Raw genomic sequence first — 14,683 nt, forward strand, 5'->3', positions numbered from 1 at the left:
CTCAGCTTCTTTAAAAAATCTGCTTATTATGTTGGTAGGATAAGATGAACGTTTTAATAAATTATGTTGATTGTCAGATATTTATTTTCAAAAAGATCATACTAAATTTATGCCTCACACATCAAACAAAGATAAATTGCAGATAGATTTTATACCTAAATGCACTAGAAGAAAACAGGTAAATTCCTTTATAATCATAATGCAGGGAACATTTGAGCTGCAACTTGAAAACTAAAGCCATTTCAAAAATTCTGTAAATTAAACTACTTAATACATCGTAAATATCCTATATTAATGGAAGAGTAGCCATGAAGGAAGCAGAATTCGCATTCCAATGTGGTATCTAAATATATTTTCTTACTGAAAGCAATGATGATGGGTCTTAACTGTCATTGTTTTTAGTGTGAGAAAGTATTTATGTACCACATTCTGGAATGTGAATATATATGTAACATATGTATGCATGCACTTAGATATATATCATATATATGATATAATATATACATTTTATATATTATATATAATATTCCTGCAATAACTTGAAATATCAGACTTGAGGGACTAGAAAGAGAAGAAAACTGATGTTTCATATCAATAGGATACAAAGACCATCATGAAAGGAATACTACTATCCAAAGTCAGGATGTTTTCAACATTAATATATATAAATCCGTAATAACACTAAAAAAGTACAAAATTTACTTCATTTGTAGCAAAGGCAAGTAGTTATCTAACCAACTTCTTATTCTAAAAACTACATTTAGAGAATCAAGTTTTAGCTGCACATTTCAAATTGGAAGTATATTTTTGATTTATCCATATAGTGTTTTGATTCATGAAAGCTCTTCTTTATAGAATAATGCTAGCTGATCAATATAGAAGAAATTATAAAATTAGAAAATTGTTATTGAATAAGACAATAATAATCAACGGATGCCAAAATTATTGGATGAAAGTTTATGTGAAACTGAATACATACATAGCACCAAAATATTAGATTAAAAATCACATATGATTTGAAAGGAGGACATGGAAGCTTGCAATTAAAAAAGTCCACCTGTTCATACTTTAAGTGAGCAACCGTAACATCATTAATAGAGGGGCATTTAGACATTGCATGTCTTACACTGCATTTGAATAACACAATACATGATGCCACTTAGGGAGTATTCTTGCTAAAATATCCAGTCCAAATCTAGTTGATCATTTCAATCTAACTCCCATTTTAAATAAGCAGTGAAAGTATTTACTATATGAACTATATCCACCCCCCCATACACAAAATGTCTAAAAGTTCTGACTTTAAAAAATTGACCTTTTTTAAAAAAATACTTAATGCATTTAAACAATAACATAAAAAGGTTCACAGGGATTGGCATAGGTTAAGAAACATATAACTTATCAAAAACTAAGTCAACATTCAGAACTTACATTTACATTAATCTGATATGATGTAGTTTTAAGACACCAGCATTAAATATTGTCTTTGAGATAACTTTGAATATGAACCTCATACTGGATCAAGTTTTTAAAATATGGTTAATGTTTAGTTGTTCAAATGACACTTTGGTTCAGAGGATGAGGCATAATAATGTACTTTGTCTGACAATGACATTGAACTCTTTCTTTAGTTGGCTAGATCAAGAGCAAGCTAGAATCAGGGATCCCCACTTCTTTGCAAACTGAAAATATGGGACTGATTGTCTTCTTCTCTCTGTGCCTCTACACTAGATATTTGACATTTTCAGAAAACTCTAATAGTAATGTACAGTGGCATCTAAGTGCAAACTTGTTGGTGCCTCAGTAGTTTTACCGTTACTGATAAGGCTGCTGTCAAGGCTTACCCTTACAAACAGAATGAACTCTCCTCAAAACACACATCTAAGCCAGGTGTTCATAGCACTCTGCCCACTGCAAGATTCTCTGTAACAATAGGAGAGTAACAGGAACTGTGGCTCTCTTCTTAACAAAACACTGACTTTTTCTTTTTAACTTTAAGTTCTGGGATACATGTGCAGAATGTGCAGGTTTGTTACGTAGGTATACCTGTGTCATGGTGGTTTGCTGTACCTATCAACACATCATCTGTGTCCATGTGTTCTCATTGTTCAACTCCCATTTAGGAGTGAGAACATGTGATGTTTGGTTTTCTATTCCTGTGTTAGTTTGCTGAGAATGATGTCTTCTGGCTTCATCTATGTCCCTGCAAAGAACATGATCTCATTCTTTTTTATGGCTGCATAGTATTCCATGGTGTATATGTGCCACATTTTCTTTATTCAGCTTATCCAGCCTGATGGGTATTTGGGTTGGTTCTAAGTCTTGGCTACTGTAAACAGTGCTGCATTAAACATACGTGAGCATGTTTCTTTATAGGAGAATGATTTATAATCCTTTGAGTATATACCCAGTAATGGAATTGCTGGGTCAAATGGTATTTCTGGTTCTACATCTTTGAGGAATTGCCACACTGTCTTCCACAATGGTTAAACTAATTTACACTCCCACCAATGGTGTAAAAGTGTTCCTATTTCTCCACAGCCTCTCCTGCATCTATTGTTTCCTAACACTGACTTTCAAGTTTCCCCTAAAAATATATAAACTTATTCTCTCATGTTTTGGTAGCTGCCCCAGGCTCATTTGAATGACAGATGATAATCATCAAGAAACTTGTCTTGTGAAAGAGTAGGCAAATATTCTTATTTTTGGTAAATACATACTGAACTATTTATGAGTAAGGTTTCATAGTGCCTGTTATATTAAAAAAACTTATTAAATGGAAAATATGGAGAATATGGCAAATGTATTAATTATTAAAGAGAGGTGATGGTTGCATGAGTATTTGTTAAGCTATTGTCTATGCATTTATGTTGTACTAAAGTTAGTTGTAGTTAAAATCAACAAAATTCTATCTGCTACCTCTTCTCCATTTCTATTAAAACTGCTAGCTTAGAACAAGTTGCCATTATTGTATTCAGAATGCATCTCCTAAGCTTCCATGTTCATTAATAATTATGATATTGAAGGTTATTTTGGGAATTAGATTGTTGGGATTAAATTTATGTCAAGATACTCACTATTTGTGATCTTTAGTATAAGCAAAGTAATAAATACTGCTATTGTTTAAATACCTAAAATACATTTTAAATTGTAAAACATTTTGCAATGTTAGTCACTGTATTTGTTTTCAATTTAAAATATCACAATATTATATAATAATCCTCACAATATATATCAAAATTTTATGGAAAAAATAGAAATTGATAAAACAACATTTGTGATAGGATATTTTACAAATTTACATATGGCTCACAATATCAGTGAGAATCGTACTCTGTAATATCACAATGACCACTACGTTAATAAATACTAAAACATCAGTCCTAGGAGAAGTACAAAGGCATGTTTCTAATAGGCTTTGGTCATGATATTTTTCACCAGTCAATACATAACCTTGTTTTATGTGTGTTTCTGTTTAAAGATATCTTATTTAATATATGTTATTGGCTCATTTACACTTACCTCATGGCCAGTAGCATTAACATTCAGCACCCCTGAATGAACCCCAGCTAACATACACAAGGAGGTACATCACAGCCTTCTCAGACTTAAGAACGCCATACTACACTTCAGCACTATGCTTGGGAATTATTTTTAGCAGCAAAATCACCAGGAAAAAGCATGGAAATGTGAAAATGTAATGCTAAATAGACCACAAGAAAGACACTTGTTTATAACATTAGATCCGAAATAAGAAGGCAGAGGATGACTTTGACCTCAGCTGGGAACATACATCTATATCGGCAGCATCAGTTTTTGTTTTTGTTTTTGTTTTTGTTTTTTTCAGTTCTGTGCATGTGCATGTCCATGAGTGACTGAGAAACTGGCGTAAGTATTGATTTGGATATTACAAATCAATTTTAGTAAATACAAAAATTGGGAATACAAAATGCACAAATATCGAAGATTGACTGTATGTTGGTCTTTGAAAATATTACTCTTACTCTTATTATTAATATCAGCATTACCTATTCAACCTTAATAATAAATTTAACAGGTAACTAGTAGTTTTATTAAAATATGTTGATGTCATCTTTCTGTAAACCCAAATGACAGAAATATTGTGAACAAAACAACTAACAGATTTGATTTAATAGGTCATGTAGCATCCTGAACCTAGCAGTTAAAGAATGCACATATTGACATTTCAAAAACTGTCCACCTATTGAACCATAAGAAAGCTAAAGAAATGTCATGCCCATGAATTAGTATAATATTTGCTTTAATCCCTGAATATGAAACAAAAACATTAAAAATCAGTAATTAATAGGCAACATTTTAGAAGTCTAAATACATTAGATATTTAAAAACCTATCATGGTTTCTGGCTTTAACTTAGAATGCAGAAAGCTGGAAACAGCGTAACTACCACTGTAGCTACAAAAAAGATACAATTTTTCTATTTTTTTACTTTTATTTGTTTATTTTAAATTTTTTGTTTTTTTGAGATGGAGTCTTGCTCTGTCGCCCAGGCTGGAGTGAAGTGGCATGATCTTAGCTTACTGCAACCTCCACCTCCTGGCTTCAAGCAATTGTCCTGCCTCAGCTTCCCAAGTAGCTGGGATTACAGGCACGCGCCACTACACTCGGCTAATTTTTCTATTTTTCAGTAGAGACAGGGTTTCACCATGTTGGCCAGGCTGGTCTCGAATTCCTGACCTCATGCGATCCACCCTCATGTGAGCTTCCCCAGGTGCTGGGATTACAGCCGTGAGCCACTGCACCTGGCCACACATTTCTAATTTTTCTAGATCTCATCAGAGACATGAGGCTGCAGCGCAATGAAATAGTCCAAAAATCTAGGGAAAGTGACAGTTCAAAGGAGTGATGAGATCTGAGATTTGAGCCCTCTGTGTTAGAGCATAGGAGAAAGAAAGAACCATTGTAAAAATTGAAAAAAAAAAATGTTAAAAAGTGTTTGCCTAATTGCTAAAGAACAAGTGCGCAGAAAAGAGCGTAGAAATTTGAGATTGCTATCATTAAAGGCATGCTCGTACGGTTGGACTTTGGTGTCTGGGAAGTTGGGTTTGAGGAGTTTCCGTAATTCTCTAATAAAAATGGATCACTGTGCCTGAATTATGCAAACAGTGTGATTTACGTTGAACACCTGCTTTTCTCCCAAGTGTCTGGCATTTTGATATGTGTTAGTCAGAGGGTGCCTACATAACCCAATATAAAACTTGGACAGTGAGTCTCTAATGAGCATCCCTGGTAGATCACATTTCACAGGAGTTATCGGGAATCGTTGCTGGGGGAATTAAGAACGTCCTGTGTGACTTCCGTAGGCGCGGACTCTTGGAAGCTTGTGCCTGGTTTCCTCCAGATTTCACCCATGCCCTTTTTCCTTTTGCTGATTTTTTATTTTTATTTTTTATTATTATTATACTTTAAGTCTAGGGTACATGTGCATAACGTGCAGGTTTGTTACATACGTATACTTGTATCATGTTGCTGTGCTGCACCCATCAACTCGTCAGCATTTTGCTTTGTATCTTTTCAATGTAATGCATTATAGCCGTGGATATAGCTATATTCTGAGTCCTGTGAGTCTTCCTAGTGAATCACCAAACCTAGGGGTAGTTTTGGGGACTCAACATAAAATATATGAATATATGAAATTATAAAAGTATAAAATTCCAGGGATCTATGCACTTGTGAGGAGTTCTCACCTACTTTCAGGCTCTTCTCTAAAGACAGTGACATCACTTATGAGAAACACTAGGATAGAATGGGAGTGAGGGGACAGGATTTGATGTCACAGACTGAAGGGAGAAGGTAGCTGTTATCTGTGGGAAAAATAGTAAAAGCAGGCAAGATATACTTTCATAGAGAGCAAAAGCCTTAAGCCCGTGGGAAGACCAATAAATCCTGTCCCTCACAAAAAGCAGGTAAAGATTTATTAGGCAGGATGCAACGACTCACAGCTGTAATCCTACCACTGAAGGAGTTCGAGGCAGGAGGACTGCTTGAGTCCATGAGTTTAAGACCAGGCTGGGCAACACAGTAAGATCCAGTCTCTATTTTTTAAAAAAATACATAAACAAAAATGCAGGTGTGGTGGTGCACACCTATAGTCCCAATTACTTTGGAGGCTGATGTGAGAGGATCACTTGAGCCTGGGAGGTAGAGGCTGTAGTCAGCCATGATCACACCACAGCACTACAGCCTGGGCAACAGAGCAAGACCCATCTATTAAGAAAAAAAAAAGACTAGGAAAAACATCTTCCCTTAAGAGAGAAGATTGACCATATCTTACGCTCAGACAATTAGCAGTCTCCTACCACTAATGGAGAGGCAAGATCACGTGAAACACATATACACACAAAGAAGCCAATACCTGACCCAAGATCCAGAAGCATGAGACCTGAGATTGGGTCATGGCCACAATGAGAGAAGCACCCCGTGTCTAGCCATCAGATGAGCACACACCAAGTGACCAGGAACAGCAAGCTGCCAATTGCACAGGAGGTGCAAGGATATGAATAAAAACCCTGTCTGAGGTACAGGTGCCTTGTGAAGGCCAAAACCAAGGGTAGAGCAGGGACAGTGAGAAAAACACTCTAGCAAACTAGCAGGCATACCAAGCACTAGGTATTGCTTTAGGAGTTAGAAGTCAGTGGTGCACTGAGGGTAATGGCAACAACAATGAAAAACAAACTCAGTTCAATTTAAGACTAGATAGACTCAATTTCTTATGCTAATGCCCTAGTGAAAGAGGATTTCTGCCTATATTTCACTTAAATGTAATTTACTTCAATCTCTACTGTAATACACAGGATCTCCCAGTTTCAACCAAAAAAAAATATATGCAAAAAAGTAAGAAAAACTGCACACAGTAGTGACAAAACCCTCAACAGAAACAGACTCAGATATGATGCAAATACTAAAATTACCACACAGTAAATTCAATTAACTGTGATTTGTATGTTAAAGACTTCAAAAGAAAAAATGGATACAATGCAAAAACAAACGTGTAATTTCAGCAGAGGATGAAAACTGTAAGAAAGAATCAAATGGAAATGTTACAGAGCAGAAACCTAGAAATACAGGTGAAGAATCACTTTAGTGTACTTATCAGTATAATCAGTACAGTCTAGGAAAAAAAAAACAACAGTGGCTTTGATAATAAACTAATAAAAATTATTTAAACTGAAATACAATATGAAGTAGTCATTTTAAAAATACAAAAAAACAGCCCCTACCCCCACCTCCCCAAAATAGAACAGAACATTCAGGAACAGTGGGACAATATCAAATATTATTTTTGTGAAATTGGAATCCCAGGAGAAGATGGAGAGAATTGAGAAGAAAACATATTTGGAGAGACAATGAAATATTTTGAAATAATTTCAAAGATAATAAAAGACAAGACACCCATAATAGAAAAAATGATGTGCAAGATTTTCCTATTAGACATCCGTTCTTTGTAATAAGATACAGTGCTTTTAAAAGTGTGATTATAAAGACCAGTGGAACAGGGCAGAGAGTACAGAAATGGGAATGATTCAATAAATGGTTAACCATATGGGGAAAAGACACATTTAATTTCTACCTCATATAAATTCACAAATTCATTTTTGTTGATTAAGAAGCTAAAATAATTTTTAAAAATTGAGAAGAGAATATCTATGTATCTATAAGATATTTATTTCTAGAAGAAAATATTTTTATATCTGTCTTGGAATTATTTTCTAAACAAAATGCAAAAAACATATTAATCAAAAAGGAAAGATTTGATATATTAGATTACACTATAATTAATAATAAACTTCTACTTATCAAAAGACACTGTGAATAACTTAAAAAAACACAGTCAAGAAGATCCATGTGTGATCAGTAAAGGATTGATAGCTGAATATATTACATTTACTTGAAAACACACAAAAATGATGTCCCAGCAAAATGGGCAATTAACAGAACAGAAGCCATGCATAAATATTATGCCTATTAAGAAACACCTTAGTTACCACATTACAAGCAAATTTATTAGTTACCACATACAAGCAAATTTATAATGAAGAGACAAAATTTGATCCCTACTGGATTGGTAAATGCGTGGAGAAGAGTTGCAGAGAGTGTGGAATAGCGGTGCTCTTTAAAATCGTGTATGACACTATCTAGGAAACTTAAATAGGTAAATACATTCTTGTTCAGCGATTCCATCCTTAGGCATACTAGAATAACTCACATACCTATACATTCCCAGATATGTGTGGTAGTCTTAGGTTGGTAGTAGCAAGAATTTAGATGGAACATCATTGACCATAAATAGTGGCAGAGTCATAAAAAAGAAAACTATGAACATGTACATTTGATTAACAACGTTTTACAATTGCTCCCCCTGCAGGTAGTTAAGACAAATGCATACCAATTGTAGAGTTGAAAGGTCTGTAAGATTTTTTTCAACCCCATATAATGTAATCATTTGGACGTATGTATTACTATTATTTTCTTTCAAGTTGATTTCTATGGTAGCCTTTGCAGTGAGCCAGCATTGGCTCTTCCGCTTACACTCGCTTTTACTATACATTAGGTATTTAATTTATCTAAGTCCAATTGCCCAATCTGTAGAAAAGAGAATATTATTATTTCATAGGTTTTAAATAGTTAATGAGATAAATTAGATAATACATCTTACACAATGTCTTTTATATAATTAGGCTCATTCTCTGCTACTTTTTCTCTTTCTCTCTTCCATCTTTCTACCTACATATTAATCCTAAATACACACATACATTCACACACAAAAATGTCTATAGATGTATATAAAAATATAAGAATATGTATATTTGTACAAATGTCTATATCTATAGCTATATAAATACATGAGCATTTTATAGCACAAATCTGGAATCATGCTTTTAAAATTCTAACTTAGAATTTCCACTTAACATAACATTTTCACAGATCATTAAATATTCTTTAAAAGCATGATCGTAATTGATAAAAGGTATTTTAGTACATTTACATTATATATTTTATTTAACTAACCCAAGTCAAAGAGCATTTCATTTTTGTTTTCATTTGATCAGTATTACAAATCAGTCTGTGGTATACATTGTTTCACCCTCATCAGGGGGTACCACCTCATATACATCCACACTCTGTCCTTCTTTCTTTTCTCTAATCAAAGATAGAAACATCAAGTACCTGGCATTACTATGTATTTGAAATCAGTTACTCTAATCTTTTCCTCCTAGCTCATCCCTCTCCTTGTTGTTTTATCACATCTTTTGGTAAACCATTCTTGCATACTGACCCGTAGAACTTCTATGTTCATGGAAATGTCCTACATTTCTGTTATCCATTCAGATAGGCTTCACCTATGTGTGGCTATTGAGCACTTGAAGGGCAATTAGTGCAACTGAGGAGGTTTATTTTAAATTTTACGTAATTTGAACAAATATCAATTTTAATTATAATAATCATGTGACATTACTGGCTACTGTGTTAGTCCATCAAGAAGGATAAAAAGATAAGAAAAGAATGAAGACCGTTGAGTAATACAGTACTGGGATAAAAAGTAATGAAAGGAAGGATAAAGAAAGAAAGAAAAATAGATGTAGAAAAATACTTAAAATCAATAAAATCGATTTTTAAAATAGTAAAAGTAATTAAAGAAATGGTACAATAATGGTATACCATGTGATTCTAGTGCATAATATGCCATTAATATTGCATAGTTTTTCTATTTATGATTTTAATACACAAATTCAGAGATGGAATTTTGAACACAAGGTATTATCAATTCTACCTGGTGTTGCCATTTGTCCTTGAAGAGGGTCTTGAATATGATCTATAGAAAAGGCTGATATAAAGCATCTCACTAACAGAAGAAATTTGTGATGAAATATTTAGATTAAACGAATCTAATATCTGCTCTAACTAACCTGCATCATTATTGGGTGCTTTTTTGTTTTCATTTGAACACTTCATTTTACTAGTTGTGTCACGTAAACAGATGTCAATATAGTGTAAATTATATTAAGAGATACTACTGCTTGTATTGTATTCATTTTGTAATTTAAGATTAGGTGTTGCACTATCTGAATCCCATTCCCAATGGCAATCCTTCAACATGAGTTTGTAAGGGCCATAGCAATCATTCACATTTTGTACCACTGTAGGTCACTACTCCTGCATCATTATAACAACTGCATTTATAGAAAGAAACAGGGAGATTATAAAGTAAGATGAAAGAAATAGAAGCATTCAAACTCCTCCTTTCAAACCAATTGGGAAGTATTTTTTATCTGAGTTCTTAGTAGGTTAGCCGAATTTCTTCTATGGAACTGATAGGGACAGAAGGCAAGGAAATTCAGGGCAGAAGAGGGTGAGTCCCTAGTGAGTGCCTCACCCTCAAGCCTGGAACCGTGGCCCAAAAGGAGAACATGCATTCCTGTTTTCCTGCTCGAATCTCGCTTTTTCCAAAACCATAAAAGCCCCAGGCTCCACTAGGAGAGAGAGGAGAAGAGGAGAAGCAGTGGGACGTTAGAGACTGTGGTTGGTTGGATGTCGGAGAGAAGCAGATTGACTTCAAAGGAACAGCTTGACCACTTGCTTCCAAGAGGAGTGAGGCTGTGGATGGTTAGACTCTGGGGGAAGGTTATCTTCCCACTCCATCCCCTTTTTAGCTCCCCTTCCCACTGAGAACCACTTTTACTGGCAATAAAATCCCGACATTTACCATCTTTAATTTGTTCATGTGATCTCATTCCTGCCGAGTGCTGGTCAAGAACTCTGGTGCAGGTGCAAAAGGCTGTCACACTGACCCTCCACTGAGTTGTTAACACTGAAGTCATCCGCAGATGGCAAAGCAAAAAGAGCACTTACCATAACACTCTGGGGCTTCAGTGGTTGCAGGCACCCCCTTACAGGCTGCTGCGGGGCTGCACAGAATGTTGCTCCTGCTGGCAAACGAAAGCTCTCGCCCCGGGTCCTTTACCGGGTCACTTGTGCTCCCCCTCTTGCAAGGAGTGGAATGCAGGGGGACCCCAGCAAGTGGAGTTGGCCCCTGCTGCACAGAAGAGGCTGACTAGTTTTAGCACCTGTGCACTCCAGTTCCCCTCCACAAAGGGATCAGGGAAACTTTCCTGCTTCAGAACCATGAAGTTCATTGCAGATACCCATGAGCATTAGTAAATGTCTAAGTGGATCTGGAGGCAACAATATTTTGGCCTCAAAGATATAACTTAGACTCCCACAGACTCACAAGTTACATGCCACCAACGCCCTTCAATACAGACGTGGAAATTATCAGGAAACAGACATAGAAACTCTCATTTGTAGAAGGGAAATTGGAAAATAGAGTACCTGATCAAAGAAGCAAGACTAAGCACTCTCTTCCCTGCCCATGGAGGAAAGTCCTCACTTAACAAATCCTGTAGTACATGTGTCTGCCTTCTGCGGCAAATTGTCTTACCTATTACCCTCTGTGGTTTCTGTCTTGCTCTTTGTGAAGTTCTTCCACGTCTGTTTTCTTTCTTTCTTTTTTTTTTTTTTGAAATGGAGTTTATCTCTTTGCCCAGGCTGGAGTTCAGTGACATGATCTCAGCTCACTGCAACCTCTGCCTCCCGAGTTCAAGAAATTCTCCTGCCTCAGCCTCCCAAGTAGCTGGGATTACAGGCGTGAGCCACTGCCTGGCCACATGTCTGTTTTCATCCATGGTCACATCTGATATGAACATAGGGAAAGACACTTTTTGGAGGACCTGCCCATCTCTCCCAGCTAAGGTTCAGGGAATCTTGGATTCTCTTTAAGAAAATTAAAGCTGTCTTAGCAGTGGCTATACGATACTTGTAAACATTAGCAATTGTCTGGTGTATTTTGTCCAATCAATTCTATGTGTAAATAACCACAGCTAAACTTCTCATCCAGATATAGTTGTGAAGACTGAACATTCTCACCTTTTACTTATTGACTTTCGTGTTCTTCATACTTCTATTGATTATTTTGAATCCACTTGAAATAACCGGCTAGGTGGGAATGTTATACTTTATTCTAACCTTTATCAGTCTGCTTTCTCCTGTTGTGTAGTAAGAGGACGTTTAAGAAAATTGCTTACAAGCGTTGGACCACAGTGTTATCTCTAACTAATGCTGCCCCTTAACAGCCAATATTGGTGAATATACCAGGTTGGAATACAGTAGAATTTGTCTTTTTCATCCCTGCTACATTTCAAATTAATGAGCTCACAGTGAAATTAGACTGTGAGCTATTGGTAGATAAATTTCTCAAGCCTTCCTGTTCTCTGCTGATTCTAGCTTCAGTGTGTCAGTCAAAAGCATCAAGATTGAGTATACACTACATTTTAAAATTGTCTGCAATTGTAGATCAGGCAGTAATAGTACAACCTTGGTTGGCATGTTATCTGATTCCAAATATACAGCAGCCAACAGTTTGAACAAACATTTTACTATCACATAAAGAAAGTGATCAACTCTCCAGCCTGTAATATTGATTGCTTAGTATTTGCCTTATCATCTCCACTGAGTCAGTTCTATTGATGCTTTGTTCTTGCAAAAGACATTTCCAGGTATGAAACTTTATGCCAGTTACTATTAAATGTATCTCTATAAAACAACAAAATAATAACAACATAAAAACAAATAATACTTTCTTAAAGAGAGTAGATTGTTAAGTGTTTCTTTCATGTGAAAAGATTCCACATACGGCAGGTCAGTGCTAATATGGTGTCTAAGAAATCTCTGCAGTTATCAGGAATCCACCACGTTTTATCTGTTCCACGATCTTTGTGACAAGTTTCCAAACTCAAGGATTGCCTTATTTTCGTGAAACAGCCATTATAACTCTAATCATCAGATCCATGTTCCGGGATGCCACAAGGAGGAAGGGACAAGCATAAAAGAGGAGAGGACTGTAACAGTCAGCCCTTTTTAAGGTGGTTTCTTGGAAGCAGAATCCAAAAATTTCTGTTCAAAAATGTAACTTAATAACCTGGGATATGTCCACATCTTAGTTTAGTTTTCTAAATAAAACAAAGGGGGAGACTACATGGTAGCAGGTTACTAGGAGTCTCTACAGTCTAATCATATGTTAGTTTTGTTATCTGTAACATATGTTATACTTTATAAGGCTATTGAGTCTTAAGAATAAAATTCTTATAAATAAGGATGGGTTGGTGTTGACTTTGCCCTTGTCAAACTTTTTGGGCGTTCCATTGAAGTACATATTAGCAAATCTAATAAAATAGTATATGTTTCAATATATTAGTTTCCTAATAGGCATACTCTAGTATCCCAGTATCTGGAGGCCACTGTCTCTTTCTTATTTTATAACATATAACAAACACATATATAGCTTTAAAAGAAAACACCCTGCAGTAAATTTCAGATTAGAGTTTGATTTTTTATTTTCTTGCTACTCTTAATTTTAATGAAATTTTCTGAGACAAATAACTCACAAGAGAAAGTTTTTTAATGGAACTGATTTTGTACATTAGAATTAACATATTTTAAAAGAAAATTGCCTGCCGCTGCTAGAATAGTGCTCTTTTAGTGCTGCTTTTTGGTGCTACATCAAGTTTTAACTTCCTATAAAACTAGAGAAATATCATACACACCATATACACAAACAAGCATCACATACAAAGCAATACTTTAAAAATAAAAAAGAGGACACTGTATTTGTTAGATTGCTTTAACTGTGGCCAAGTACACATATATTGTTTTGCCTTTTATATTCTCCTAGTTATGTATTGTTTTGCCTTTTTTATGCTTCTAGCCAACCCTAATGTTAGAAGTTAATATGACATTAGATACTTTCCCAATCTTTAAATTTGAAACAGAGAAAAATTTCCATATGTAATATATAATAACAAAACTGAAAATTAACCAGTTCATTGATGAGGTTGGTTTTGATTCAGGCAAGTTTGAGCAATGATTGTCTCTTATACATCTCCTACCACAAACTCATTCATCTATACATCTGTGTGGTAAGAATTAGGAAGAGAGGCGCTTTCCTAAGAACAGCATATCTGTAGCCACAGAGGTATTATTTACATAGCCAAAAGGTGGAAACAGCCCACACATCTATCAGTGGATACGTGAATAGAAAAAAATGTGGTATATACATACAGTGGGATATTATTCAGCCTTAAGAAGGAGAAAAATTCTGATATATTCTGCAACGTAGATGAACTGCAAGGACATTATGCTGAATAAAGTAAGTCAGAAACAAAAAGACAAATACTGTATCAATGATTCCTGTTGCATGGGTACATAAATAATCAAACTCATAGAGACAGAAAATAGGAGAGTGGTTTCCCAGGTCTGGGGGGGGCGGTGTGAGTGCAGAGTTGATTAATAAATTTAAGTTCTGTAAGATAAAAATAGTTCTGTAGATTAATTGTACAACAGTGTAAATGTACTTAACATTACTGAACTGTACACTTAAAAATAATTAAGACGGTAAATTTTATGATGCCTAAACATTTTCTGGGAAAATACTTGATAATTGAAAAATGTGTTTACTTTTGCTGGATTGGAACAGGGTGTGATGAATGAGAAGGGTTAATTTTGTTATTTATTTTTTGGATTGTTTTGATCTTTGAGTCATGTCATATAAATATTCAAGCTATTCAATATTTTAAAGTTAGTAAAGT

The sequence above is a fragment of the Chlorocebus sabaeus genome, chromosome 21, assembly GCF_047675955.1.
Source record: "Chlorocebus sabaeus isolate Y175 chromosome 21, mChlSab1.0.hap1, whole genome shotgun sequence".
In the NCBI taxonomy this organism is placed as follows: Eukaryota; Metazoa; Chordata; class Mammalia; order Primates; family Cercopithecidae; genus Chlorocebus; species Chlorocebus sabaeus.